We start from the raw sequence: 24,063 nt of genomic DNA, 5'->3' as shown, positions 1-24,063 counted from the left end.
ACACACGTGTTTACACACACACGTGCGTGCACACACAGACAGACCTTGAAGAATGCTCACAGTGCTAGTAAAGGAGGTTGCTTCTGGGTGGACAGGTTAAGCGTTTTTTTTAATGTTTTAAAAATGCTTATCTGTATTTTCTGATTTTTCAAAACGAACAGTTCTTGTTATCCTAATGAAAAATAATAATACAATTTCAAGATTTAACTGTGAAGCTACAGTAATCATAAGAGTGTAGTATTGGCAAAATAATAAATTAGATCAATGGAACAGAGTAGAGTCTAGAAATAGACCCACACAAATGTAGTCACTGTTGGGGTTTTTTTTTAGGTTTATTTATTTATTTTGGGAGAGGAGAGAGAGAGCAGGGGAGGGGCAGAGAGAGAGAGGGAGAGGGAGACTCTAAGCAGGCTCCATTCTCAGCAAAGAACTTGACACGGGGCTCAATCTCACGACCACGAGATCCCAACCAGAGCTGATATCAAGAGTCAGACACTTAACCTCCTGGGCCGCCCAAGTGCCCCACAGAGTCACTGGTTTTTGACAGAGGAGCAAAGGCGTACAATGGAGAAAAGATGGTTCTCAACCAGTGGTGTTGGCACGACTAGACATCGACATACAAAAAAACGAACCTACGCATCGACCTTAGACCCTTCACAAAACTTAACTCAAAACGGATCATAGACTTCAGTGTGAAATACAAAACTATAAAACTCCTAGAAAATAACACAGTAGAAAATCTAGGTGATTTCAGGTTTGGTGATGGCACATGTATATAACACCAAAGCAAGATCCATGAAAGAAATAATTGATACACTGGACTTTATTAAAATGTAACACTTCTGTTCTGTGAAAGGCACTATCAAGAAAATGAGAAGACAGGCCACAGACTTGGAAAAAATGTTTACAAAAGACACATCTGAAACAAGACTGTTACCTAAAATATACAGAGAATGCTTAAAACTTAGGGGAAAAAATGAATGGGAGAAAATATTTGTAAACCATATAGATGATAAGGGGTTAGTATCTAAAATATGTAAGGAACCCATACAATTCAATAGCAAAAGAAATACATAATCCAATTATAAAATGGGCAAAGGGCCTGAACAGAGACTTTTTCCAAAGAAGAGATACAGGTGGCCAACAGGTACAGGAGCATGTGCTCAAATCACCAAATGTCAAGGAAATACCTATCAAAACCACAATGAGATCCTACTTCACACCTGTTGGGATGGCTGTTCTCAAAAAGATAAACATTAAATTTTTTTTAATTTAAAAAAATTAAAAAATTTAAAACCTTAAAAAAAGATAAGACATAACAGGGGTTGGTGAGGATATGGAGAAACAGGGAGCCTTGGGTGCTGTCAGTGGGAATGTTGTCGGTATGGGAACCAATATGGAAGTTTCTCAAAACATTAAAAAAAGAACTACCATATGATCCAGCAACCCCCGCTTTGGATTCAAAGGAGATGAAGTCATTATCTTGGAGAGACAATCTGCACACCAATGTTCATTATAGCCTTAGTCACACTAGTCAAGACATGGAAATAACCTAAGTGTATGTTGATGGATGAATGGATAAAAAAATGTGGCATATACAATATAATATGATTCAGCCACAAAAAAAGCAGGAAACCCTGCCATTTGTGACAACATGGATGGACCTTGAGGGCATTCTTCTAAGTGAACTAAGTCAGACAATAAAAGACAAATACTGTGTGATCTCACTTCTATGTGGAATCTAAAAAAAACAAACTCATAGAAACAGAAAGTAAATTGGTGGGAAGATGGGGAAAATGGGTGATGGTAGTCAAGGGTATGAAAAATGCACCCAGCTGTATGACGAATAAGTTTTGGGGCTCTAATGTACAGCAGAGTTACCATAGCAACAATATTATATTGTATACTTGAAAGTTGCTATAAAAGTAGGTGCTAAATGTTCTTACCACACACACACACACACAAAAGGATAATTATTTTGCAATATATATGTATATACATATCATGTTGTACATCTTGAAGTTGTACAATGCCACGTGTCAAACATATCTCGTAAAACTGGAAAAAATAAGAAAGCAAACAGCTTGATGTAAAAATGGGCAAAAGACTTGACCAGACACCAGACATACAGATACACAGACGGCGAGTAAGCACGCGAAAAGATGGCCGACATCATATGTAGTTAGAGAATTGCAATTAAAACCTCAGCAAGATGCCACTACACACCTCTAAGCATGGCAACAATCCAAAGCATCTATATTACTAAATGCTGCCAGTGATGTGGAGCCACAGGAATTCTAATTCACCGTCTGGTGGAAACACAGAATGGTGCGGCCACCTTGCGAGGCAGTTTGGCAATTTCTTACAAAGCTAAACATAGTCTTACCACATGATCCAGGCATCGCACGCTTAGGATTTTACTCAACTGAGTTGAAAACTGATGTCTCCACAAAAATATGCAACCAGTGTTTACAGTGCTAAAACTAATGTTTGGCTCTATTCATAATTACCCCAAACTGGAAGTAACCAAAATGCCCTTCGGTAAGTGAATGGATGGACAAACTGCGGTCCATCAAGACAATGGGCTGTTTTTTTTAATGCTAAAAAGAAATGAGGTATCAAGGCACAAAAAGACACGGAGGAAACCTAAAATGCATATTGCTAAGTGGAAGAAACCAGCCTTGGTCTACTCAGGCTGATAAAACAGAAACACCACAGACTGGGTATCTTTTAAACGACAGAAATTTCTCATGATTCTGGAGCCTGGGAATCCAAGGTCAAGGTGCTGACAGAATGGGTGTCTAGCGAAGGGGTGCACTTCCTAGATGGCAGCCGTTTTGCTTTCACCTTCATGGCTGGAGGGTTGAGAGTTTCTTTTCTAAGGGCCCATTCATTTTTCTATCCCATTCATCAGGGCTCCACCCTAGTGACCTAATCACCTTCCAAGGGCGCCATCTCCAATACCGTCACATTGGGGATTAGGTCCAACATAACGAATTTTAAGGGAGATACAGATATTCAGCCCATTGCATATTGCACGATGCCAATTATATGACATTCTGGAAGTCATGGGGACAATAAAAAAGATCAGTGGTTGCCAGGATCTGGAGGACAGGGAAGGATGAATAGATGGATCACCGAGGGGTTTTAGGGCAGTAAAACTATTCCGTATGATGCTGTAATGGTTGATACCTGTCATTATGCATTTGTCCAAACCCACAGACAGCCCCAAGAGTGGACCTAAACTATGGACTTTGGGTGATAATGATGTGTCAATACAGGTTAATGAGTTGTAACAGATGCACCACTGGTGGGGGGTATGAAGAGTGGGGGAGGCTGTGTGTGTGTAGGGACAGGTTACATGGCAACTCTGTACCTTCTTCTGTTCAAGTTTGCTGTGGACATGAAACTGCTCTAAAGAATAAAGTCTATTAATAAAATAAAATAAAATAAAATAGACCTTAAAAATAAAAACCCTGTGTTCTGTAGCAGAGGTAACCCACCTTGAGTCCATGCGGGACCATCTCTGTAGTGCCCGCTTTATAATTCCAGGGCTTTGAACAAGTCATGGAACCACTTGAGGGCTTGATTTCTGTTCTACTTGAAAATGAAAAGGTGGTGGGGTGCCTGGGTGGCTCAGTCGGTTAGGCGGCTGACTCAGGCTCAGGTCATGATCTCACGGTTTGTAGGTTCGAGCCCCGCGTTGGGCCCTGTGCTGACAGCTCAGAGCCTGGAGTCTGCTTCAGGTTCTGTGTCTCCTTCTCTCTCTGACCCTCCCCTGGTCGCGCTCTCTGTCTCTCAAAAATAAATAAAAAACATAAAAAAATTTAAAAAAAGAAAATGAAAAGGTGGGCTAGATCTGTGGTTCTTGTGCTTTTGCGTTTTTTTCGTGAAGAAGTAAATTAACAATGGGAATCAAGGAGGGGTTATCAACTTTTCATTTTGTTGAATAAATTTATTTTTAAAAACCCTTTCTACTGTAACCATTTCATTATAAACAAATGTTTTAGTACAAAACATTAGGATGTAAGTCCTATTTTTAAAAAACTTTTCGGATATAATATCTAAAGAAATGGTAATTACTTAAGTGGAATACCCTAAGTTTGATGGAGAACTCTACATTTTCCTTTATTTTTCTGACTTTTCCATTAACTGCTGCAAACTCTATCCTGTCTGGTACCGGTTTGTGGACCAGCACTTGGGCTGACTAAATATCTTCCAACCCTAATAGTCTGAGACATTATCCACAAGTAGCTTTGGTGTTAGTGTGCGTCCTAAGCAAGACAGCAAAGGATAATTATCAGCATAGAAACCCCCGCCATATATGCTTGGCATATTATTGCTAATACATCAAACAAACTGATAGGGTAGGTATTAGAGGTGACAAAAGTGAGACTTAGAAGAAGTAAGTAACCACAGTGCCTGGGTGGCTCAGTCAGTTAAGTGTCTAATTCTTGGTTTCAGCTCCGATCATGATCTCACAGCCTGTGAATTGGAGCCCTGCACTGGGCTCTGGGCTGACAGCGTGGAGCCTGCTTGGGGTTCTCTCTGTCTTCTTCTCTCTGCCTCTCTCCCACTCATGCTCTCCCCCTCTCTTAAAATAAATAAATAAACATTAAAAAAAAAAAAGGATAAGTAACCTGCTCAGAGTCCTACAGTAGTGGCAGCAGCGCTGGGACACAGACCAGGGCCCATCTTGACTCCAAAGCCTGTCTTGTTTCTGCCCTTAGATCCTAGTTGTATACCCAGCACCCTCTTTTCTTCTGGAAGCCACACACTCCTCTTTTAACAATGGCTCCTTCCATTATTCTAACAGGTGGATTACTTGAGCCTCCACCTCCAGGCCATAGTTGATTCACTCAAGCATGGGAACTTGATCCAAGGAGAGAATTCCAGCCAGAGCCCTTCCTCATACGTGTGAGCTTACACCTCACAGTCCAGTGCAATAAACCACAAGATCTAAGACCTGGTGGATCTTCAGGGGTCTATCCACCAAAACCTGGTCAGCAGAGAGAGAGAGAATGACGTGACATTAACAGGAAACAGAAGGGGTAAACTTGGAGCCTTCAAGTCCTTGGATCCACCCATTCCCAGGCCCCCTTCCATCCCCACTTTTCCTTGAATTTAGTGAGGCAACACACACTCCTCCTTTTTTGCCTTGAGACAATTCAATTGTTGTCACACACACAATCAATCTAGTGTAGATGCCAGAGCTCATCCTTCTGCTCCAAGAAGGAGGCAGCACTATATTATAGTGGAAAGAATGTGGACTTCGGATAAAGATCTTTGGCAAGATGAAGACAAAACAATGCTTTATGCAGAGAGAGCTTTAGAAACTGTCCAATGCACATATATTAAAGCCACCATGGAAAGGACAAGAGACTGGGCTGTTGTCTCAAACACCAGAGAGTACATTTAAGCTGTTGTGCTGGAGGACAAAGGTCTTAGATCAGTTACAGAAAGGAAAACAGAACAAGCTCCCTATGTTCATTTCAGTTCAGTTACTTTTGAAGTAATAACAAAAAGTACATTTCTCCAGCAATCATGCTTTATAGTTTTCACATTTTACAATTGCATTTGTTTTTTTCAGAATATAGTATGTACATTCATGTGGTTCAAAATTCAAAAGGTCCCCAAAGGAAAACAGTGAAATTCTTCCTCTCGTCCCTGAGCCAGTCCTCCCTACCCGCTAATCAACAAGTATAACCAGTAAAGAAATCTTTCCAGAGATACCCTCCACATGCATATGTTGGCTTTTGCTGCTTATACAGCAAAACAGTAACTCCAAGACTTAATGGTTTCAAACAACAAGCATCTGTATTCACTCAAGATCCTATGAGCCAGCTGGGCAGTTCTAGTCCAGGCTTGCTCAGCGGGGTGGATGGTCTAGAATGGCCCAGGTCACATGTCTCATAGTTGGCACGGTGTTTGGATGAGGGAATCTTCACATCTCTGGAATTTGGCTCACTGTTAGCTGGCCTGAGAGCCACACACCTCCCATCACGCAGGCACCCGTGTGCCTTTCGTTGCTCCCAGCAATGACAGAGGATATGCTCCAGTGCACGAATACTTTTCAGGCCTCTGCCTCCATCTCATTTGTTAATGGCTGATGAGAGTTTAATCAAAGCAAATTAAATCAAAGAAAACGGCCAAGTCTGGATTTCAGGGATCTGAAAAAGCGGACTCCACATCCTGGAGGAAAGAGCTGTAAAGTCACATTGCAAAAGAGTGTACGTGCAGGTATGAGAAGAGTTAGTGGCAATTTTTGCAGTGCATCCTAGTGGATGTTTGTAAATCTGAGTGTTTATATATACTTTTTACTATGTTTTACATAAGTGGTGGTATACTGTTTTATGGCTCTTTACAAATATTTAAAAGCTATTGCATAAACCTCGTTGTCTTTCGAGACAAAAGTTTATATGTTAGATGGTAAAGCCAGATTGTCGCCAATTTGATAAGAAGGGCAGCTGACTGGCACAGTTAGAACAGCATGTGACTTGATCTCGGGATCATGAGTTTGAGCCCGACGTTCGGTGTAGGGATTCCTTAAATAAACAAACAAACTTAAGAAAAAAACCAGTTTGACAAGAGAGTTGTTCTCTCTTTATGTCAAATGGTAGGAAGTGCAGATCTACAGAGGAGGGCGAGACAGACTGAACTGTAGTTTTACAAGCCGCTTCGGCTTGACTTGATTCATCCGCTAGTCAAGGATCCGGTGTCCTTCTCTAAGACTGGAAAGTGATCTTCTCACAGAAGTTCCCCCACAGTGTCTGAGTAAGCCAAGTACATTTTAGTCCAAGGATTTCCTTCATTGCCTCCAGTTCGTTAGAGTCGATTCCCTTTTAAAAGAAAACTCATTTTTTGCTTCTCCTTTTTCTAATTTAAAAATGTTTATTTACCTTGGGAGAGAGAGCATGAGCAGGGGAGGAGCAGAGAGATTGGGAGAGCCTGCTTTGCATTCTGTCTCCCTCTCTCTCTGCCCCTCCCCAACTTGTGCTCTGTCTCTCTCTTCCTCTCAAAAATATGTTTATTTATTTCTTTTGAGAGGGAGAGAGAGAGCATGTGCATGAGCGAGGGAGAGGCAGAGAGAGAGAGAGAGCGGGAGAGAGAGGACCCCAAGCAGGCTCTGCACTGACCCCAGGGGCTGATCTCACAAGCTGCAAGACCGTGACCTGAGCCAATAGCAAGAGTCAGACGCCCAACCGATTGAGCCACCCACATACCCCACCAGTTTGATCCTTTGGAGGCCTGCGTTGAAGCTTTGTTGGGAAAGGTCCATTGCAGCCTTTAATCTAGGGCTATTTCCACTATTAAGGTGTTGTCCTGGGTGTAGGGAGGTCTCCCTCTTGAGCCCCTGGAACTGGAGACTCCCAGTGCCGGGTGTACTTTGGGGGTTGTTGGGCTTCCAGCTTCTGGTTGTTCCCTCCCTGGACGAGGGGCCTGCCGTCCTGTGCACTCTGGTCCGCACTCAGCCACAGACTGGAGGAAGTTGTGCAGCTCCCTGTGCCGCCCTCCTACCCAGCACGGGACTTTCCTGTGACTTGGTCCTGATGAGTTTAGGATAGAGACCTTGGTATTGCTTCCTCTCTCCGGTTCAGAGGCCTTGGCCTTGGCCCCCTGACTCATGGCTCTTGTCGTCCATGATCCTCTGCTCACGTTCCTATTTCCGCAGGGGGGTGTGGGTTTCGAGGAATGAGATACCGTGGGCGCATGAAAGTCTTTTTCTTTTTTTAACCCAGAATTATGTGGCTTAGGTGAAACAACAGAAAATGACAGTTTAGGTAGTCCCTGTCTGAGGGGGGTCCTCGGCAACTCTGTCCTGGAATTATCCCCTGAACCTAAGCCCGTAACCTGACTTTAGGCTTGAATTCCTTTGCCTCTGTGATAACACAAGGGTATCCGATTTCCTGACTTGCCCTGACCTTGTCCTTGTCCTTGTCCAAGGAATTCAGTCGCCTGAGCCTACGTAAGCATCATCTTTTATTTTAGTTTTTAAATGTGTATTTATTTTGAGAGAGGGCGAGTGCGCGTGCTACAGTGAGAAGGGTGGGGAGGAGCAGAGAGAGAGAGAGGGAGAGAGAGACCCAAGCAGGCTTCGGGCTGTCAGTGCAGAGCCCCACGTGGGCTCCATCTCACAAACTGTGAGACCATGACCTGAGCCGAAATCAAGAGTCAGACGATTAACCGACTGAGCCACCCAGGCACCCCTAAACATCATATTTTTTTAAAAACATTTATTTATTATTGAAAAACAGAGAGAGACAGAGCATGAACAGGGGAGGGGCAGAGAGAGAGGGAGACGCAGAATCTGAAGCAGGCTCCAGGCTCCCGACATGGGGCTCAAACTCATAAACTTCAAGGTCATGATCTGAAGTTGGACTCTCCACCAACTGAGCCGCCCAGGTGCTCCTAAATATCATATTTTAAAGCAAACTTCTCCAGAGGCGTCTTAGTGGGGTTTCTTTCTCCTTTTTTTTTTTTTTCCTGTAACAATGGTCGGGCTGGTAATAGGAGGCTGGGCCTCCCCACATGCTCTACAGCACCAAGACTTATGGCCCAAGTTTTCAGACTGATGTGTCAGAAACTTCCAGAGACAGATTATTCAGGAAAATTAGCAGAGGATTTATCCGCTAGAAAGCTCCATCCCTTGCTGTCTTAGCAACCATATGAGTTCCTTGACAGAGAGAGAGGAGGAACCGCCACGCCCAGCCTATTAAAGCAACCCTTTTGTTTCTTTATTTCTTTTTTCAGTTGAGGTAGAATTCACATAACTTAAAATGAACCGCTTTCAAGTGTAGAATCAGTGGCATTTAGCACATTTAGCACATTACCAAGATTGTGCAAGGTCACCTCTAGCTCCGAAATGTTCTGTCACCCGGAAAAGAAACCGCATACCCGGTAAGCAGCCACTCCCCACCCCCAGCCTGCCCCAAGCTCCCAACAGGAGCCTTATCTTGCACAGCGTTTCTAAGTCCCAGGGCTGGCATTAAGAATATTTTTTTCCTGAAAGGCTTTGAGGCATGAAAGAAAGAGCATGCACGTGCTTCAGGGAGCTCTGCGGCTAGCTTTATCACTTACCTCCACGGCCCAAAGGTATTTGCTTAATCTCTCCAGTCCTCAAGCTGGGATTCTGCCTACTTCACATTCAGGATTAAAATATCTGGAGGGGAATAGTTCTTTATATTTCTTTTTCTTTTCTTTTTTTTTTTAGGTTTTTTATTTTTGAGAGAGAGAGAGAGAAAGAGAGAGACATTGTGAGCAGGGGAGGGTCAGAGAGAGAGAGGGAGACACAGAATCCCAAGACGGGCCCCAGGCTCTGAGCTAGCTGTCAGCACAGAGCCCGACACGGGTCTTGAACCCATGAACCATGAGATCATGACCTGAGCTGAAATCGGACTCTTAACCCTGACTGAGCCACCCAGGTGTCCCATGTTCTTCATATTTCTTAAGAAGCTCAGGTATTATGGCTGCTGGTTCATGGGTAAATGTTAAAGGGCAGCCCTCCATTCTCCAGGTCTCTGGGACGCTTAAACTTGGCCCTGATGTCCTCCCATTAGCCTTTAGGAGCAGAGAGGCCTTGGGAGCATATAGTCAAGCATGTTTCAAGACTTCAACCTCTACTTCCAATGTCTAATAGTGTGTTTGGCTTATCCATGCTCAGGAATGAATGTGTACACGGGGCAGTGATCCACTCCTGCAATTCTGGAACCGCATTGGGAATGAGCCCCTGAAAGGGTTCACGGGAATAGACTGTTAGGATGAGCAAGCACCCTTCGGAGTCCTCTGCCTCGGAGACTCTCCTACTGGAGTATCAGGATGGAGACAGGAGAGCTTGCGCATGGGTCAAGTTTCCCTTGTGGCCGGCAGAGCCTCAGCAGTTTCACCCCCTACCCCTCCTCCAAGAGGCACAGCTATGGGACCCTGACTGTCACTGGGCTCCCCGCGGTGCCCTGATGGGCAGGAAAACTCCCCCGTTCTCTGGGCACTCACAGTGAGCGTTCGTCATTGCAGGTCATGGCCAGTGCCACACTGCCCTGGAGTGTAGGCTGTCAGCAGGTTCTGAAGCTTGACGTCAATCTGGTTCTGCGATCCCTGGCCGAAGGAACAAACCCACGGTGGCTCCGGGGCCCCTCTGACAAGGGAGCAACTTTGCAGAAGGTCTAGCAGCTCGGTCTTAACAAGCTTCAGAATCCCAAGGTGAACGCGGAACTCTCCGAGGCCCTCCCGGGCACGGCCAAGGCAGGCTAGGGGCTGTGGGCCTCCTGCACTCATGGAAGTGACCAGGTCTGGCTTTGTGCGTCCAGACCAGCAGTCAGACAGAACCCGACTTGCCTGAAGCAAGCTTTACGGGGCGGGGGGAGTTGAGCTCGGCTGGAGCTTCTTTCTGTAGTGCAGATGAAGAGCACGCCTGGATTTCTGGGGTCTGGGGAAGTCTGGGGGGTCAGGAGGCCGCGACTGATTCAGAAGACATGATTTGCTGGACGCCAGAGGCTCCAGAACAGGCATGGGTTTTGTAGGGGTGGAGGAGGAGGGGCCGGCAGGCGTGGCTGGATGCAGCGTCAGAGCATTTCCACTGTGAGTTTTGGAGTTCTCCTCATTAGCGTTCCCTCAAAGCTTGTCAAAATTCCATAATAACCTCCTCACTATTTTCTGGCCGTGAGCTGTGGCCCCTAAGGCCTGGCCATTAGTCTTCCTGAAAGGCTTTTTTGCAGAGGGTGGATTTCATCAGTGGCTGTAGAGGCCCTTCCCTAGCCTTTGGTCAATCTCTGGAGACTGTGTTTGGAAAGAAAGGAGGAAAGCAGGGGCTCAGGAACCCTGATGACTAACGGGCCTTGGTTCACCCACTTGTGTGAAAAAATGGCCCTAGGCTTTCTGCTAGTGAGGAAGACTTGTTTCTTTCTCTCTCCCTTCTCTCTCCCTTCTCCTGCCTTGACATTTGTTCCTCCGTCTCCCCCTCTCCCTCCTCCCTTCCCTCTCCCCGTCTCCCTCTCTCTCTCCCCCTCCTCCTCCCTGTCCCTGTCCCTGTACCTCTCTTTCCTTCTTCCCTGTCAATGGACTTCTGGAGAAAAGTCATCCAGGGATAGGTCAGCCTTGACATTTGTTCTAGTAGTTTCCCTTGCAGGTTTGTGTAATGAGATCCATCTTCTGGGAGGAACAGATGCAAGACAGTGGTGAAGAAAGACCCTTATACCACATGGGTAGGAGAAGGGGCGGGTACCTAAGAACTCAGGAAGGAAGGTCGCCCATTCTGGGACTGGACTGTTAGTAAAAATGGCTGGAGGCAAGATGGAAGCGATAAGAAAGAAGCTAGTCTTGCCCTGGTTTGTAAACTCTGCCTGGATTTGGACTTTTTTCTAATGGAAATGAGAAATCGGGAACAGTTTTAAGCAGCAGAGGGACATGCTCAGACCTGCCCTGGCGGAGCCCTCTGGCTGCAGTGTGAGAATGGCCTGTGGTCTGGAGGGAGTGACGGGGGAGGAGTGGGATGACGTGGATGAACGGGTCTCAATGTTGACTGAAGGTGGCAAGGCAGCAAGAGAAGCCAACGGTGACTTTTTGTCTCCGGCAAACAGTGGTGCCTTTGGCCGGCAGAAGGTCACAAGGAGAGCAGAGCAGGCAAAGGGACCATGACGAGTTTGGGTCTGGGTATTCTGGGTCTGAGAAATGGGCTGACACCCAGGCAGGGGTGTCCAGTCAGCAACTGGGGAGAGAGGTCTAGCCAAGGAGGAGCTGAGCTGCCGGAGGGAGACCACGGGGAGTGAAAAGGGGGTGCTGGGAGGAAGACCTCAGAAAGGTCCGCAGTGTGGCGCTGGGCTGAGGGAGGGGAGCCCCAGCAGAGGCGGCTGAGAAGGCGCCATCGGGGTGGAAGGGGGAAAAGCAGGGGAGCCCAGGGTCATGGCAGCCTGGCGAACCGCACATTTCCCAAAGGAGAAAGCTGGCAACAGTATTAGACACTCCCAGGGGCGCCTGGGTGGCTCAATCGGTTAAACGTCCGGCTTTGGCTCAGGTCACAATCTCACAGTTTGTGGGTTTGAGCCCTGCATCGGCTCTGTGCTGACAGCTCAGAGCATGGAGCCTGCTTCGGATTCTGTATCTCCCTCTGTGACCCACCCCTGCTCACACTGTCTGTCTCTCTCTCTCTCTCTCAAAAATAAATAAAACATTTTAAAAAATTAGACACTTCCAAAAGGCTGGGAACAGTCTGTTATACTTTGCCACACGGGACCACGGATGGTCGGCGGACGGTGGCGTGGTGCAGGCGGACACAGGTGTAGTGGGCGGGGAGGTAAGGAGTGGAGGAAAACGCAGAGGACCCTTTGGGAAGGTTGCCGGTGAAATGAAGGCAACAGGGTTTCACTTGGGGGGCAGGTCACAGACACGAAGGATGTCAGCATGTTTGTAAGTTTATGGAAAGGGCCAAAGAGAAAGCAGTTCCCATGGAGGACCTCTGAGTGTTTCCACTTGTGCTCCTAAAGCAGACAGCCAGCCTTGAGTGTACATTCTTGTGCACGTGACACATTGTGTCCTTAGGGTAAAATCCTAGGAGGGGAACTTCTGGGTCAAAACCCATATACATTTTAGGGGCACCTAGGTGGCTCAGTTGGTTGAGTGTCTGACTCTTGGTTTCAGCTCAGGTCATGATCTCAGTCACGAGTTCGAGTCCAGCTTCAGAGCCTGCTTCAGATTCTCTCTCTATTGAATAATAAACAACTTTTTAAAAATCTATATACATTTAAAAATTTTTAATGTTTATTTTTGAGAGAGAGAGAGAGAGACAGTGTGAGCAGGGGAGGGGCAGAGTAAGAGGGAGACACAGAATCTGCAGCAGGCTCCAGGCTCTGAGCTGTCAGCCTAGAGCCCGACGCAGAGCTTGAACTCACAGACCACGAGATCATGACATGAGCCAAAGTCAGATGCTTAACCGACTGAGTCACCCAGGCGCCCCTTATATATTTTATTTTATTTTTTTAAATGTTTGTTTATTTTTGAGAGAGAGACAGCACAAGCAGGGAAAGGTCAGAGAGAGAGGGAGACACAGAATCCAAAGCAAGCTTCAGGCCTTGAGCTGTGAGCACAGAGCCTGACACAGGGCTTGAATTCACGAATTACAAGGTCATGACCTGAGCCGAAGTCGGACGCTTCACTGACTGAGCCAACCAGGAACCCGCCATATACATTTTAAATTTAGTTATATATTATCAAATTGTCCTCCACAAACAAAACCACCTTAGGTAGCTGTTTATTGGTAATGACTTTCTCACAAACTTCAAATATTATCTATTTTTGAGATCTTTGTCGGTATGATTGACCAAAAATATTTCTTGTTGCTATTTAATATTGCATTTCTTTGGTTACTAATGAGGTTGGACATCTTTTCCTGTGTCATTGATGATTTTTTTACTTCTTGAATTATCTGTTCATATCCATTGTCCATTTTTCTACTGGGATGATAGTCTTCTTTTTTTTTTTTCATTCATTTGTAAGAACTCTCTTCTAGGGATATTAATTGTAACACCATTTTGCCTGTAAATTTATTGGATGTCAGTTAACTTTACTTACACTTTTCCATACCAAAGTTGGAGATCTTTTTGTGGGCAGCTCTTTGGTTCTCTTACCATTGGTCTAGAACTTGCTGTTCTTGTTAAGCCCTGCCTCACAGCTTCTGGGCAACCTCTCCTGGCTGGTGGGAGCTTCACCGTATTTCATTATTTTTCCTCATCTTCTCTTGACACACATTTGTCTTCTTTCTAAGCCTCACGGAAGTCCACACTTTTTGCAGATGGGAAAAAAGCCAATGTGCCTTTTCTGCCATTTCCTTCAGAGTCTTTGAACCCTTTTAGGAGTGAGTAGGCAGACCGTGGGTTTGCTCTCCTTGGACTTGGCTGGACAAGCTCTCCTTGGTTGACAGGTCAGTCGCCGGGGCGAGGTGCCAGCAGCAAAGTTCCCAAGTACAGTTAAACCCCAGCCTGTGCTCCACAGACCTGGGGAGCCCTGCCATCTTGGCCCCTGCGTCTTCCCTTGTAAGGATGCAGATTTGATTCGGGTTTCCCCTCTGACCTTGAAGGCAGCTAACACCATTAACATTTCTGGGGGGGGGCCTAAAGATGGAGGTTAAGACTAGTCACGCCCTACAGGAAGGTCCTAGTCACGCCCTACGTGAGGGTCCTGGGCCCACTCTGTGATTGGTCAATACTCTAAATGTTGTGATTGGGTCCCGCCAAAAGTAACAAGTACTCTGGGCAATGTGAATGGTTAAACCTGCTGTCAATAATATTGTATAATACTAATTGGATCACTGTACCTATGTCGCAATTTCCTGTAACTCCCCCTTCCCAAACTCATAAAAGTCCTACCCCACCTTTGTTCGGGGCTCTCTGGCTCTCTCCGTTCCACCAGCTTGGAGTGAGCAGAGGCCCGGGTTCTAACCTGCAATAAACGACCCTTGCTTTTTGGCTTTGACTCTGGACTCTGGTGGTTCATTTCTGGGGGACTCCCGAATTCTGGGCATTACACCCTCCATAGGTGATGGGCGTCACCTGTCTTTCCTCCCTGTCCTGCTGTCGTTCCCTTTGCCCTTCCACGACCCCAGCGCTTGGCTTACAGACTGAGATTAGATGTTATCAGAAAATGTGATCAGATGTGTGTGAGGGGGAGAGGGTCAGAGATTAGTGTGTGGAAGAAGAGGGAAAAACAGTTCACCTGACCGTTTATGACCAAAAACGTCAAGCTCCTACAGTAGGAGAGACAGTAAGATAGTGAAGGAGCGCTCGTGGACCTCTCCCCACCGCCACCGATTTCACACCCCAACCAGCTCTCTTTCATCCTATGTATTTCTCCACGGTATTTTGAAGCAAATCCCAGGTATCATAAAAAAAAAAACATCTTATATAAATATTTTGGTAAGTATCTCTTATAGATTAAAAAAAAAAACAACCCACCAAGATCGTTATCACACCTAAATAAACATTAACAGGGAGAGGGACAGTGTTTAAGTGGATGGAACAGAGAATAATGAGTAGGAGGATCTGGGTTTTTTAAATTCTAATTCGCTGCACAAGCAAGATGGTTAACTTTCCCATCCCTCACCCTCAGTAGCTACTGACAAATAGAGGAGATTTTGCTTCAAATTCAGAACATCCGTCATAGTTACAAAAGGGTTTTCTTTGCTAAAAAAATTCTTTTTAACTTTTTTGTAATGTTTATTTGTTTTTGAGAGAGAGAGACAGAGTGTGAGTGGGGGAGGAACAGAAAGGGGGCAGGGGGCCAGAGTAACTTTATCTGGCATTTTCTTTATCTGTATAACTAAGGTAGGGCAAAGGAAGGGTTGTGTTTCAGAGAGAGAAACTGAGGACTAAAATGGTTGAGCCCCTTGGTCTAGGAAGAGGGGGGAGGGCCAGACTTAGAAAGGGCTCTCCTGTGAAGGAGAGGGTCAAAGCAGGACGCCCTGCCCTCCTCTCTGAGTGCACCCTCCTCCCCGGGGGAGAACAGGACAGGTAGGAGCAGCCCTCTGGGGGCACCGCCTACAGTGCCCTCTGCTGACCAGGGGGCAAGGTGGGCTCACCGTGTTTCCTGGAGCAGGGACTCAGTCAGGGCCACCCACACCTCCCATGCCTGGGAGGTTTGGCACATGATCAATAACACTGATGAAACACAAATTTCAACCACAACAACCAAAGAGGGGAAGGAGAACAAGCAGAAGCAACCTCCAATCATCTGTGGTCTGGGGCAAGGGAAGGACACCATCTGTCCTAGCCACTTGGGTGAGCCGGGTCCCTGGCAGTCCTGCCTGGAGCCCTTCCAGCAGGCCGCCCCCACATCCTTCCCTCCCCCATAAGCTCTGAGGGGCAGAGAGGTGAGTTTTCAGTACATCTGAAAACGACAGTGTCTCTGACATTGAATGAGAGTTTCTGCTTTGTCTGATATTAAAATTGCCTTTTTCATTTTGCATTTGCCACCTCGACAGTTTTTTCTTTTATTGTTTATTTTGGAGAGAGAGTGAGGAGAGAAAGAGTGGGGGAGGGGCGGAGGGAGAGGAAGACAGAGGATCTGAAGGAGGCGCCACACAGTGACCCCAATGCGGGGCTGGAACTCAGGAACCGTGAGATCATGACCTGAGATGAAGTTGGACGCCTAACCAACCGAGCCCCCCAGGCACCCCAAGCATCCCGCTAATTTTTAATTTAACCTTTTGGAATCATTTTGCTTTAGGTGAGTCTCCCAATAGTTTGACTCTCATTTTGACCCCATTCGGAGCCTTTTTTATTAGGGGAACTTAAATCATGGATAATTATTGCCAGAGCTGATTTATATGTGGTCTACCTCCCACAAAATCCAGAACCCCAGTCTAATCATGAGAAGACCATCGGATAAATCCCAACTGAGGGATGGTCTACAAACTATCTGACCAATTCTTCTCAAAACTGTCAGTCATCAAAGACAAGAAAAGTCTGCAAAACTATCACAGAGGGGCCTCAGGGACCATGATGAATGAATGTCGTGTGGTGTCTTGGATAAGATCCTCACACAGAAAGGGACGGTAGGTTAAAACCAAGGAATTCTGGGACGCCCGGGTGGCTCAGTCCGTTAAGGGTCCGGCTTCAGCTCAGGTCATGATCTCACGGTTCCTGAGTTCCAGCCCCATGTCTGGCTCTGTGCTGGCAGCTCGGAGCCTGGAGCCGGCTTCGGATTCTGTGTCTCCCTCTCCATCTGCTCGTCCCCAGCTCACACCTCGTCTGTCTCTCTCAAAAATAAGTAAACATTAAAAAAATTAAAAAATAAAACGCTAAGGAACTCTAAATAGAGTATGGATTTCTGTTTAATTTTGTTTTTTGTTTTATTTGTTTTGAAGCTATCCCATAAAAAGACCTCAAAAAAACAAAACAGACACTAGGCCCAAGTGGCTTCACTGGTAAATTCTACCTAACATCTAAGGAAAAAAAATTGCCAATTCTACACAAAATCTTCCAGAAAATGGATAAGGAAGTGCTTCCCATCTAAAAACGAAAACTAAAAGAATCATAAACCTAAATGTAAGAGCTAAAACAATAAAAATCTAGAACTAACACAAGAGAAAATTCTAGTGACCGAGTTAGGAGATTTCTTGACTACTCTTGATGGCATGAACCCTATCTAAGAGAAAACTATGGACAAATTGGATTTTGTTAAAATTAAAAATGTTCCGGGGCGCCTGGGTGGCTCAGTCAGTGAAGCGTCTGGCTTCGGCTCAGGTCATGATCTCGCGGTTCGTGGGTTCGAGCCCCGCGTCGGGCTCTGTGCAGACAGCTCAGAGCCTGGGGTCTGTCTTCAGATCCTGTGACTCCTCTCTCTGACCCTCCCCTGCTCACGCTGTAGGTCTCTCTCTCTCCCTCTCTCTCTCTCTCTCTCTCTTTCAAAAATAAATAAAAACATTAAAAAATTTTTTAAAAAAAGAAAAAAATTTTTTTAAAGTCTCATGCTTAATCAACAAAGTCATCCAGGTGCCCCATGTATTATTGATAATGGCCCCAAACTGAAAACAGCCTGAGTGTCTGGTGCCCGGTAAATGGAGAAACTAAGTGAGATGTATCCATACAACGAAATACTACTTAGCAGCCCGAAGGAACAAACTACTGCAACAGGCAACAGAGTGGATGAATCTTGAAAGCCCGACGCTAAATGAAAGACGTCAGACACAAAAAAATACATACCATATGATTCCTAGTATTAAGAAATCCCAGGAGAGCAAAACACCAGCGACAGAAAGTATTTAGTGAGGTGCCAGGGGCCAGGGGGTAGGAGGAGAGATTGGACTCCAAAGGCGTATGGGGAAACTTTTGGCAAGACGTGGAAATGTTTCGTAATGTGATCATGGTAGTGGTTACGTTATTTTCTATATTTGTCCAAACATACAATTGTTCGCTAAAAAGGAGTGAACTTTATTGTATGTAAATTTTAGCTCAGGGAAGCTGAGCTGGGAAATTGGGCAAAGTGTTCTCAAATGCCCTCAGTGGATTACGTGGTGCCAAATTTTTCCTTGCCCTTGGTGTACAGTATACGTTCTATCTCTTTATGATGAATGGGGGCAGTTAGCCCTGTTGGGATGAGGACTTAGTTTCTTCTTTTTCTGTGGGATCCCAGAGTGATCAGGGACAGACCATAGCTTGCAGTTTTATCGGACTCTTGCTGACTCTTCTAGAAAGTGTTCTCCTTCCGGGAACCAGAACTTCTAAGCCCATATTGCTCAGAGTTCTAGGATTTGGACCCACGAATTCCCCCAAATTGGGTCACCAAGACTGATGGTAAACAAGGCTTCTCATACTTCCACCTCTTGATTCTTGGATCCCTGTGTCCTGCGTGTTGGAAACACAGCACCTAATAAAGGGTATTGATCTGGGGTGTGTGCCGCATCTTGGAGAATGGCACCTCATCTCTGAAGAGCATCATCTACAAGGTGATCGCTCAGCTGTACCTTCAAAAAGCTGTTTCATCACTCTTGAGGTCACCAGCTTCTAGGTGTTGCCTTGTGTGATCGGGCCAGTGGGTTCTCTGGTCATGTGCCCACTGGGACACCCAGTTTGCTCTAATGTATATCCGTTAGTCCCATGCTAGATGGCGTGGGGTCTTGTGGTAGTGAGTTGGACCTTAAGCCCTCAGATAATATTGTTGGGTGGGCCCCTGTTGGCAGAAAAGGCCTTGATTCATGTGTCAGTTTCAGTGGTTTTGTGTGTGTGTGTGTGTGTGTGTGTGTGTGTGTGTGTGTGTTTTGAGAGACAGAGATAGCGGGAGCAGGGGAGGGTCAGAGAGAGAGGGAAACACAAAATCTGAAACAGGCTCCAGGCTCCGAGCTAGCTGTCAAGCACAGAGCCCGATGCAGGGCTCAAACCCATGAACTGTGAGATCATGACCTGAGCCGAAGCCAGACGCCCAACCGACTGAGCCACCCAGGTGCCCCTCATGTGTCAATTTCAGTCAAGATAAATTGCTGCCCATTTCCAGGTGGAAGAAATCCAGTGTAACCAACTAGCCCCAAGGGGCCGGTTGGTGTTCTCAAGGGATAGAACTGTATCAAGGGCTCAGCTTTGGTCTCTATTGACTAAAGTATGTTGGGTAAATATTTAAAAATATGAGCAGGGGCCATGGGGGGAGGGGGTCCTGACTTGTAGTGTCTGCTGATTCCTCAGTACCTGTAAATATTCCCACCGTGGCCAATCCCAAGCTTCCAACATAATGTCAGCTGACTCAAAAAAACTCCTGAAAGGTGAACAGTTGGCTGTCCCAAAGCTTTACAGGCTGGCTCTTACACACCTGTGTGTCTGCTGCCGGGTTGGATGGTCAACAGTGACATCAGAGGATTGAACTCACGTATAATCTTGGCCACCATGATGACTCTGTTCACACACAATGGTCTCAGCACCCGAATGGCCGATGACCGGGACTGGCTGACATGGACTGACTGGGTGACTCTGACCTCATAAGTGCTTGGTGCCTCCTCCATAGGGGATGCTCTCTGATAGGGGACAACATGCGATTCAAAGATACACTTTGGACTTACTACCACAGGGTTTCCCACATGCCTCTTTGTCCCCTATCTTCCAATATCTCTACCCTCCAGACCCCATGACCGACCAGCCACGCCATTAGCCACTGTCCATCAGTGTACGTATACTCCTTTTTTTTTTTAATGTTTTACTTATTTTTTAAAGAGAGAGAGAGAGAGCATGAGCAGAGGAGGGTCAGAGAGAGAGGGAGACACAGAATCCGAAGACAGGCTCCAGGCTCTGAGCTGTCAGCACAGAGCCCAACGCGGGGCTCGAACCCACGAACCGTGAGATCATGACCTGAGCCGAAGTCAGCTGCTTAACCGACTGAGCCACTCAGGGGCCCCAAAACAAACATTCTTAAAAATATTTTTTTTAAAAAGGATGTCCTAAATGCTCCAGGACCCCTAAAAATTTCACTGACGGGGTGAGCCTTTGACTTTTTAAAAAATAGGCTTTATTTTTCAGAGACGTTTCAGGTTCACAGCAAAACTGAGCAGAAAGTACAACAACTTCCTACATCCGCCCGACCCACACATGTCCAGCCTCTCCCATTGCCAACAGCCCCCACCAGAGTGGTACGTTTGTTACAATTGAGGAGCCTATATCGAGAGACGATAATCACCCAGAGTCCATGGTTTCCATTAGGGTCCACTCTTGGTGTTGTGCATTCTGGAGGTTGGGACAAATGTGAAAAGACACGTCTCTACCGTTATCATAGAGTCATTTCCTGCCCTCATAATCCTCCGTGCCCCACGTGTCCATCCCTCCCTTCCCACCCAGCCCTAGAAACCACTGATCTTTTCCCCACCTCCATACCTTTGCCTTTTCCAGATGTCAGATAGTGGGAATCACACAGTATAGAGCCTTTTCAGACTGACCTCCTTCACTGAGTGCATTTAACCTTCTTCCATGTCTTTTCATGGCTTAATACTTCATTTCTTTTGAGCACTGAGGAATATTCCATCGTCTGGGTGTTTGTTTATCCATTCACCTACCGAAGGACATCCCGGTTTCTTCCAAGTTTGGGCAATTATGAACTAAGTTGCTATAAGTATCTGTGTGTGTGTGTGCGTGGTCACGCGTTTTTAACTGGGCCTTTGACTCTTCATAGGATTTATCTTCCATCCTTTGAAACAAACGTCTTGTCGAGACTCCAATACACTTTTCACTTTTGTTCGTCGATGTATCGGATCAACAAGATAGTCTGCAGAATGTCCAGATGGTCCAAGTCCTTTCAGTCAATTTGATGACAGGGAAAGAGAGCTAACATAGCCCTGGGGCTAGACCATAATGGATGCTGTTGTGAGTGTGGACAGCTTCCTTCATCTTTCCAGACAGGATAGAAGAGAGCTTATCTGCCATCTCAATGGCCACATGCCACGTACCTGACCTGGAATGAGTTCTTTTTTGTTTGTTTTTTGTTTTTTAGAGAGAGAAAGTATGTGTGTGAGCAGGGGAGGGGGCAGAGGAAGAGAGAGAGAGAGAGCAAGAGAATCTTAAGCAGGCTCCATGCTCCGCAAAGCCAATGCAGGCCTTGATCTCACAAACCGTGAGATCATGACCTGAGCCCAGATCAAGAGTTGGACACTTAACCTTTCAGGCGTCCCTGGAATGTCTTCTTAAGGTTGACTTGAATTGAAGCAAGAAGGACTGAGCCTTAGTTTGCTACCTCAGCCAGTCTCTTGAGTGGGTGAGGCAGCTCCCTTCAGCTGAGGCGATCCCTGTGGAAGGTCAGCTGTGAGCAGGCAACACTCCCTACAGCCGCAGGAATGAGTGTCTAGGGCCTGAAGGGAAGAAATCCAGCCTGCATCCCACAGCACCTGCTACAGATACTGGTCGACCAAGCAGTGGTGCTGAGTAGGCAGATGGAGTTGGGACCGATGGGGCCGCAAATAGAAATGTAGGAGTCTTTGTCATACACACGTTGTCTACAGCCGGCTGTGAGACCGGATGAGATCACCCAGAGAGTGAAAGTAGATTAACACAAGAGAAAGCGAACCAAGGCCTAAGCCCTGGGGCCCGCGGACAGTAAAAAGGAATCCGTGAGGGCGGAGGTCTGTGTCCTTTTGTTCACGGATGTATCCTAAGATCTTAGAACACAGTAGGCTCTCCATAAATGTTTGTTGATTAAACTAAATAAAGTTTGGGGGGGGGGTGCGAAGTGTCCAGGATGAAGTATTCGTAATTTTGTCCTGTATCTGGGAGGGATATGTCTGCATGTGATGACCTCATGTGCGTGTCCCTCCAGCCCAAGTCATGTGTTGAAGCCCTGACCCCCAATGTTATGGTATTTGCAGTGAGGTTTGGGGGAGGTAATTAGGTCATGAGGGTGGGGCCCTGGTCTGATGCTATTAGTGCCCTTGTAAGAAGAGATGCCAGAGAGCTTAAACTCCCTCTTGCTCTGCATCCAGGAAATACCATATAAGACACAGCAAGAAGGCAGCCCCATCTGAAAGCCAGGAAGAAATTCCTCACCAGAATCTCACCAGGCTGACGCCCTGATCTTAGACTTCCGGTCTCCGGAACTGTGAGAAAACACATTCCTGGTAGGTAAGCTATTGGGTGCATGGTGTTTTGTTATGGTGGCCTGAGCTAATGTATTATGTACCCTGAAAGAAAATCTCAGTCGGAAAAACAAACAAAATTATCAGTAACCAAGAGCATTCAACTGTAATTCCAGGCCAGGTCGTGTACAAAACAAGTTCCAAAGAGCAAGACACGGGTAACCAGAGGGCCTGATGACCAGCCCTGGCCGGCCGTCAGCATTCATGTAACCTTTGGCAAAACACTCCCACCTCTGCCCATACCTTAACTACTGAGATGGTTGGACTACATGAGCCTTGTGAATATGTGTTATTATTTTTTTTAATATAGAGATAATTCATGTTCATTTAAAAACTTGCATCAGGGGCACCTGGGTGGCTCAGTCGGCTAAGCCTCCGACTTTGGCTCAGGTCCTGATCTTACGGTATGTGAGTTCGAGCCCCGCATCCGGCTCCGTGCTGACAGCTCGGACCCTGGAGCCTGCTTCAGAGTCTCTGTCTCCCTCTCTTTCAGCCCCTTCTCCACTCAAACTCTGTCTCCATCTCTCTCTCAAAAATAAATAAACGTTTTTTAAAAAAAATTAAAAACTTCAACCATTACAGAAATATGTAGAGTAAAACATGACCATTTCCTTTGCCTTTCTCTCTGCAGAGTTACCCGCAGAGCACAGATCCTCTTAGACTTTTTTCCGCCATGGCTCTGCTCAGATGTTCACTCCTTCATGCGGCCTTCCCATGTTCTAGGCTCCGTACCTTCCTGCTCTTTTCTCCCTTGGCACTTTATGTGGGAAGACAAGAGGTCAAGGGGACTGAAGGCAGAGAGAAGCGGGTGCTTCTGTGGGCCGGTCATGGAGGAGGCCGCAGTTCAGAGCAGGAAACCTCTGGAAAGGCATGTAGGGACCCGCCCAACCCAGCATACAGCTGACAAGAAAGCCAAGTGTGGCCGGATGCTTCCATTCGTGGGAAAAGAGCCAGAATGTACACCTTAGAGGACAAATTTTGAATGTATTTAGTCTTTTGATTGTTTTGTTTGTTTGTTTGTTTTGAGAGAGAGGGCACAAGAGCCAGTGCAGAGCCTGATGCGGGGCTCAAACTCATGAACCTCGAGGCCGTTGGTCCTTTAATTGTTTTAATTGAGGCATAATATACATATAGTAAAATACACACATCTTAAGCATACGACTTGAAGATGTTTACACGCACACACGCACATGCACTATCACAGACACACACAACTACCACCCAGACAAGGAACATTTGCAATGCCCTGGGCGGCCCCCACCCCCACCCCCCATCCAAGGACACCACTCTTCTCACTGTATCGCCTTTGAATCATTTTGGCTGTTCCTGGATCTCACCTAAACGGAATGTCACACGTGTCATATTGTCTGTCTGCCTTCTTTTTTATTTATTTATTTTTTTATGCTTTATTTATTTTTGAGAGAGAGAGAGAGAGACAGAGCACGAGCAGGGCAGGGGCAGAGAGAGAGGAAGACACAGAATCTGAAGCAGGCTCCAGGCTCTGAGCTGTCAGCACAGAGCCCGACGCGGGGCTCAAATCTATGAACCGTGAGCCGCTTAACTGATTGAGCCATCCAGATTCCCCTCTGTCTGCCTTCTTTTGATCATCACTGTGAATCATCAATTCTTCTTGTTGTCTAGTGCTGTCCCACTGTGGGACCATATCACCATGTGTTTATGCTTCCTACCGTTGAGGGACGTTGTCATGTTTCTGGTTTGGGGCTATTGCGAATAAAGCTCCCCTGACTGTTCCGTGCTTGGCGTTTTGTTGGGCCCACATGCTCTCTTCTCTGGAGGATCTGTCTAGGAGTGGAATCGCTCGTTGGCTCGTGAATTGTTCCTTAGGGAAACGTTCAGAAGGATTTTGCAGGGATTTGCCCCTGGCCATGAATGCCGAGGTCACAAAAGAAGCTGTGGAAGGGTGAAAAAGGGAGCCCGATAAAACCATTCCCCTTCTAGAAGGGGCAGCAGCCAGAGGC

General features: G+C 46.3%; 1 long non-coding RNA gene across 1 annotated transcript; it reads left to right on the top strand.

Moving 5' to 3' along the window:
• Positions 1-10,018: 10,018 nt before the first annotated feature.
• On the top strand, positions 10,019-22,354 carry LOC115306040. Its single transcript, XR_003915146.1, has 3 exons — positions 10,019-10,197; positions 21,932-22,066; positions 22,201-22,354. It is a non-coding gene; the product is annotated as an uncharacterized LOC115306040 (long non-coding RNA).
• Positions 22,355-24,063: the final 1,709 nt, after the last annotated feature.

Source organism: Suricata suricatta, chromosome 11 (assembly GCF_006229205.1).
Source record: "Suricata suricatta isolate VVHF042 chromosome 11, meerkat_22Aug2017_6uvM2_HiC, whole genome shotgun sequence".
Taxonomy (NCBI): domain Eukaryota; kingdom Metazoa; phylum Chordata; class Mammalia; order Carnivora; family Herpestidae; genus Suricata; species Suricata suricatta.
This window is presented reverse-complemented; position numbering and strand designations above follow the sequence as displayed.